General features: G+C 35.9%; 1 long non-coding RNA gene across 1 annotated transcript; it reads right to left on the minus strand.

Annotated features, from left to right (window-relative positions):
• Nucleotides 1–426: 426 nt before the first annotated feature.
• LOC144380028 (uncharacterized) lies at nt 427–5,269 on the minus strand. Its single transcript, XR_013443738.1, has 2 exons — nt 2,251–5,269; nt 427–804 (listed from the first exon to the last, which is right to left on the minus strand). It is a non-coding gene; the product is annotated as an uncharacterized LOC144380028 (long non-coding RNA).
• Nucleotides 5,270–7,330: the final 2,061 nt, after the last annotated feature.

The raw sequence follows: 7,330 nt of genomic DNA on the forward strand, positions 1-7,330 counted from the left end.
CCTCTGCCTGCTGCTCCCCCTGTTTGTGCTCTCTCTCTCTGACAAATAAATAAATAAAATCTTAAAAAAAATAAAGAAGAAAGAAAGAAAGAAAGAAAGAAAGAAAGAAAGAAAGAAAGAAAGAAATTATACTGCATAAAACAAAGGAGACTCTAGTGAGGAACAACCACCAGAAACCAGGACAGTAGCCACAAGGGACTCACTGTGCAGAAAGAGGAGCCCTAAGAGAGCTGCCTCCATCTACATTGCAATGGTCTCCCCAGATTTGAAAATGTGGGAGCTGCTGAAGACTGCAGTTGCTCTTGTTTATCTTCAGTGTTCCACAATGTTTGGGAGCCTATGGTGTCCTGCATGTCAGCAAGTGACTCAAAAATAGTCTCAGAAGAGTATAAACACATATCCCCTCAGCAAAAACTAGGAGACTCATTGGTTCCAATGATTTAATGAAACCTCTATCCAATCATTAACTGACCACTAAGCTAACAAAGCAGAGACTTGAGTGGCCACACACAACAAAGAATATAGACTTGACAGAATTAGTTTAGAAGAGTCACTATGCAAACAACAGCAACAAGAAACTCTGGAGAGAATCTGATTCCTAGACTTGCCACATTGCATTATTTAAAATGTCCCAATTTTCGGGGCGCCTGGGTGGCTCAGTTGTTAAGCGTCTGCCTTCGGCTCAGGTCATGATTCCAGGTCCTGGGATCGAGCCCCACATCGGGCTCCCTGCTCCGCGGGAAGCCTGCTTCTCCCTCTCCCACTCCCCCTGCTTGTGTTCCCTCTCTCGCTGTATCTCTCTCTCTGTCAAATAAATAAATAAAATCTTTTAAAAAAATAAAAAATAAAAAATAAATAAAATGTCCCAATTTTCAACAAAAACTACAAAACATGCAAAGAAACAAAAAAAGTTTGGCCCATACACATACACAGGGGAAAAACAGCAATCAATAAATAATGACCCCAAGGAAGCCCAGACATTGAACTTACTAGACAAAGACTTTAAGTCACCTGTTTAAAATAAGTTCAAAGTAAAGAAAACTATGTCTAAAAAAACTAGTAGAAAGTATGAAAACAATGACTTGCCAAATAGATATTATCAATAAGGAGACAGAAATTACTTTAAAAAATATAACCAAATAGAAATTCTGGAGTTGAAAAGCACAATAACTGAAATGAAAATTTCAAAGAAGTTCAAGAGCAGATCTGAGAAGGTAGAAGAAAAATCAATGAATTTAAAGATAAATTAATTGAGATTATGCAATGTGAGGGGCAGAAAAAAAATAATGAAGAAAAATGAACAGAGCCTAGGGGACTTGTGGGACACCATCAAGAATAACAATATACAAATAATAGGAAATCCAGAAAGAAGGGAGAGAGAAAAAGGGGCAGAAATGATATCTGGAGAAACAATGGCCCAAAACTACCCATGCTGACTGAAAGACTAGTCTATACATCCAAGAAGCTCAACAAATTCCAAACAGGACAAACATACAGAGATCCACACTTACACACATCATCATCAAACTGTCAAAAGACAAAACAAAAAGGGAATCTTGAGAGAGGCAAGAGAAAAGTGAGTCATCATGTGCAAGGGATCCTCAATAAGATTTAACAGCTGATTTCTCATCAGAAGCCATGAAGGCCAGAAGGAATTGAATGACATACTCAAGTTTTGAAAGAAAAATTCTATACTCACCAAAACTATCCAACAAAAATGAAGGAGAAAACAAGACCAGATAAACAAAAACTGAGAATCCATTGCTAGCAAATCTTCCCTACAAAAAACAGTAATGGGAGTCCTTCAGGCTAAAATAAAATAAACTAGACAGTAACTCAAATCCACACAAAGAAATAAAGAGCACTGGTAAAGTAACTGCAAAGGAAAATATAAAAGATAGTATAAATGCATATTTATAACTTTTCTTCTTCTGATTTAAAAGATGCGTGCATAAAGCAATACTAATAAATCTGTGTTGATGAATGTATAATTCACCACAATGTATAAAGATGTAATTTGTATGCCTGTAAGAGCAAAAAGGAGGGAAAAGAAAATGAAACTAAATAGGAGCAAAGTTTATAGGAGCAAACTATATAGAAGCAAAGTAGATTGTCATAAATTAAGACTTATTAAGATAAAGATAAGATAAAATAAGATGAAGATAAGATTTACTGGGATAAATTAAATAATATAAATTATGATAATTATAATGCCCAGGGCAACCACTAAGAAAACAATTCAAGGGGCACCTGGGTGGCTCAGTCGGTTAAGTGTCTGCCTTCAGCTCAGGTCATGATCCCAGGGTCCTAGGACCGGGTCCAACATCGGGCTCCCTGCTCAGCAGGGAGTCTGCCTCTCCCCCTGCTTGTGCCCTCTGTCAAATAAATAAAGAAAATCTTTAAAAAAAATTCTTAAAAAAGAAAGCAATTCAAAAATATAGTACAAGAAACAACAAGGTCATTAAAATGGCATACCAGAAAATATCAATTTAACAAAAAAGGAGGCAATAATGGAGCAACTGAGAAACAAAAAAAGACATAAGATATATAAAACACTGACAGCAAAATTGTAGACATAAAACCTAGTATCAGTAATTACATTAAATATGAGTGAATTAAACTCTCCGATTAAAAGGCAAACACTGGAAAAATAGATTTAAAAATACATGACCCGGGGCGCCTGGGTGGCTCAGTTGTTAAGCATCTGCCTTCAGCTCAGGTCATGATCCCAGGGTCCTGGGATCCAGCCCTGTATCGGGCTCCCTGCTTGGCGGGAAGACTGCTTCTCCCTCTCCCACGCCCCTTGCTTGTGTTCCCTCTCACGCTGTCTCTCTCTCTGTGAAATAAATAAATAAAATCTTAAAAAAAAAAAAAATGACCCAACTATATGCTGTCTACAAGAGACACACTTTTGCATTTAAAGACACAAGCTAAAAGAAAGCTACAAAACAGCTATACTAATATCAGACAAAACAGACTTTAAAAGAAAAACTGTTGGGATGCCTGGATGGCTCAGTCAGGTGACTGTCGGACTCCTGATTTCGGCTCAGGTCATGATCTCAGGGTCATGATATTGCGCCCCAGGTCAGACTCTGTGCTCAGTGAGGAGTCTGCTTCTCTCCCTCTATCTCTCCTTCTCCCTCTGCCCCCCTCCACGCATGTGTGCACTCTCAAATAAATAAATCTTTTTAAAAAATAATAAATAAATAAAAGAAAAGTTGTTGGGGTGCCTAGGTGGCTCAGTCATTAAGTGTCTGCCTTCAGCTTGGGTCATGATCCCAGGGTCCTGGGATTGAGCCCCGCATCGGGCTCCCTGCTCAGCGGGGAGCCTGCTTCTCCCTCTCCACTCTCCCGGCTTGTGTTCCCTCTCTTGCTGTCTCTCTTTATGTCAAATAAATAAAATAAATCTTTAAAAAAAAAGAAAAAGAAAAAGAAAAACTGTTATAAGAAACAAAAAGGGGCATTTCATAATGATAAAAAATAAATCCATTAAGAAGATATAACAATTATAAACATATATGCTTCTAACAAAGAGCCTCAAATATATAAAGCAAAAAATGACATAACTGAAGGGAGAAATAGACAATTCATAAAAAATAATTGGAAATTTCAATACTCCACTTTCAGTAATATATAAAAACAACTATGCCAAAGATTAACAAGGAAATAGAAGACTTGAAAAACAGTACAAGTCAACTAGAACTAACAGACATCTATAGAGCATTTAATCCAATAATAACAAGATACACATTCTTTTCAAGCACACATGAAACATTCTCCAAGTTAGACCATAGGTTAAGCCTTAAAACAAGTATCAATAAGCTTAAGATAGATGAAATCATACCAAGTATGTTCTTTGATCACAACAGAATGAAATAAATCAATATGAGAAGGAAGTTTGGGAAAATTATAAATATGTAAAAATTAAACAACACACACCTAAATAACCAATGTATCAAAGAAAAAAAATCACAAGGGAAATTAGAAAATACTTAGAGGCTAATGAAAAAAAGATACCAAAACTTATGGGATGTAATGAAAGCAGTGTTCAGAGGGAAATTTATAGCTGTAAAAAACCACATTAAAAAAAAAATCTCAAATCAACAACCTGACTTTATATCTAAGAAGCTAGATAAAGAAGAGGAAAGTAAACCCAAAGCAAGCAGAAGGAAGAAAAAATAAATAATAGATCAGAAATAAATAAAACAGAGTTTAGAAAACAATATAAAAATCAATAAAACTAAAAATTGGTTGTTTGAAAAGATGAAAAAATATGAATCTTTAGTAAGATTGAGTAAGAAAAAAGAAGACTCAAATTACTAAAATCAGAAGTGAAAGTGGGGATAGTAGTACCAATCTTATGGCAATAAAAAGTATTAGAATACTATGAACAACTGTACATGAACAAATTAGATAAACTAGAAGAAAGGGATAAATTTCTTGAAATACACTGTGATAGTTAATTTCACATATTAGCATGACTAAACCATGGGGTGCCCAGATATTTGATCAAATATTATTCTGGGAGTTTTGGTTTTTTATTATTTTTTAAATTAAAAATTTTTTATTCTGGGAGTTTTTTGAGGATTTTCTTAAAATGTTTTATTTATCTATTTTAGAGAGAGAGCATGAGTGGGGAGGGGGAGAGGGGGAGGGAGAAAGAATCTGAAGCAGACTCCACATTGAGTGCAGAGCCCCACACAGGGCTCAATTCCACCACATAAGATCATGACCTGAGCTGAAATTAAGAGTCAGATGCTCAACCAATTGAACCATGCAGGCACCCCATTAAGTATGTTTTTTTGGATGAGATTAATATTTAATCAGTAGACTGAGTAAAGTAGATTTCCTTACCTAATGTAGGTGGGTGGGCCTCGTCCAATCAGTTGAAGGCCTGAATAGCATGAAAAGGCTGACCCTGCCCCAAGTGAGAGAGGTCTTCCTGCCTAAAAACCCTTGAGCTGGAACACCAGCTTTTCTCCTGCCTTCAGACTCTAAGTGAAACATCAGCTACTCCTGGGTCTCAAATCTGCCAGCCTTGGGACTGGAACTACATCATTGACATTCCTGGTTCTCAGGTCTTTGGACTTAAACTGGAACTAAAAAATCAGCTCTCCTGGGTCTCTAGCTTGCCAACTCACTCTGCAGATCTTGCGATTTGCCAGCCTCCATAATTGTGTGAGCCAATTCCTTATAATAAATAATATGTGTGTGTGTATACTATATATACATATATGTATGTATATATGTTTATGTATATGAATATGTATCCCACTGGTTCTGTTTTTCTGGTGAACCCTGACTAATACACACACATTACCTAAACTGTCTCAGAAAACAAAACAAAACAAACAAAACCACAGAAATCTCAACAGACCTATAACAAGAGATTGAATCAGTAATCAAAAACCTTCCAACAAAGAAGACCTAGAGATGGCCAACAGACACACGAAAAGATGCTCAACATCACTAATCATCAGGGAAATGCAAATTAAAACCACAATGAAATATCACTTTACAACTGTCAGAATGGCTGAAAATCAAAAACACAAGAAAAAACAATTGTTGGCAAGGATGTGGAGAAAAAGAAACCCTTGTGCAGCCACTGTGGAAAACAATTTGGAGGTTCCTCAAAAAATTAAAACTAGAAATACCATATGATCCAATAATTCCACTACTGGTATTTACCCAAAGAAAATGAAAACACTAATTCAAAAAGATATACATACCCCTATGTTTACTGAAGCATTATTTACAATAGCCAAGATATGGAAGTGACCCAAGTGTCCATCCATAGATGAATGGATAAAGAAGATGTGGTATGTATATATATATATAATAGAAAATTACTCAGCCAAATAACATTTGCAACAACATGGATGGACCTAGAGGATATAATGCTAAGTGAAATAAGTCAATCAGAGAAAGACAGATACCATATGACTTGATTTATATGTGGAATTTAAAAAATTAATTAATTTATTATTTGAGAGAGAGAGAGCAAATGCTGGGCGTGAGGGGCAGAAGGAGAGGGAGAGAGAAACTCAAGCAGACTCTGCACTGAGCGCAGAGCCCAATGTGGGGCTCAATCCCACAACCCCAAGATCATGACCTGAGCTGAAACCAAGAGTTGGAAACTTAACTGACTGTGCCACCCAAGCACCCCTTATATGTGGAATTTAAGAAACAAAACAAATGAACAAACAATGAAAAAAGGAGATTAAAAAAACAGACTCTTAAATATAGAAAATGAACTGGTGGTTGCCAGAGGGGAGGTGGGTGGGGAGGATGGGTGAAATAGGTGACGGGGATTAAGGATACACTTATCTTAATGAACACTGAGAAATGTACAGAATTGTCGGATCATTATATTGTATACCTGAAACTAATATAACACTGTATGTTAATTATACTTCATAAATAAATAATAAATAAATAACATTAACAAACAAACAAACAAAAACCTTCCAACAAAGAAAAGTTCTGGACCTGAAGGTTTCACCAGTGAATTCTATCAAACATTTAAAGAAGAATTAATACCAATATCAATCCTTCTTAAACTCTTCACAAAAACAAGGGAATACTTTCCAACTCATTCTATGAAGTCAGAATTACCCTGTTACTAAAGCCAGATAAAGAAAAGTTAGATTAGAAATAATAAAATTAGGGGCACCTGGGTGGCTCAGTCATTAAGCATCTGCCTTTGGCTCAGTTCATGATCCCAGGATCCTGGGATCAAGCCCTGTGTTGGGCTCTCTGCTCAGCGGAGAGCCTGCTTCTCCCTCTCCCACTCCCCCTGCTTGTGTTCCCTCTCTTGCTGTCTCTCTCTCTCTAGCAAATAAATAAAATATTTTTTTTAAAGAAAAAATAAATAATAAAATTAGAAATTCTAAATATAAGTTTATTCTAATAAGTTTAAATAATAAAATTAGATTAAGAAAAGAAAATTAAAGCTCAACATCCCTTATGAATATAGATGCAAAAATCCTCAACAAAATATTAGCAAATTGAACTCAACAGCACATTAAATTATTCCTCAAAACTAAGTGGGATTTGTTCCTGGAATGTAAGGGTAGTTCAACCTAAGAGAAACAACCAATGTAATACATGATCCTAGTAGAATAAATGGGGGAAACACATGATCATCTTGATACAGAAAAAGCATTTGACAAAATCCAACATTTTCATGATAAAAACAAAGAAAACAAGGAATAGAGGGAAAATTCCTCAACATAATAATGGGTATTTATGAAAAACCTACAGCTAGTATCATACTCCACAGTGAAAGACTGAAAATATTCCCCCTAAGATAGGGAACAAGACAAGGATG

Source organism: Halichoerus grypus, chromosome 14 (genome assembly GCF_964656455.1).
Source record: "Halichoerus grypus chromosome 14, mHalGry1.hap1.1, whole genome shotgun sequence".
Taxonomy (NCBI): Eukaryota; Metazoa; Chordata; class Mammalia; order Carnivora; family Phocidae; genus Halichoerus; species Halichoerus grypus.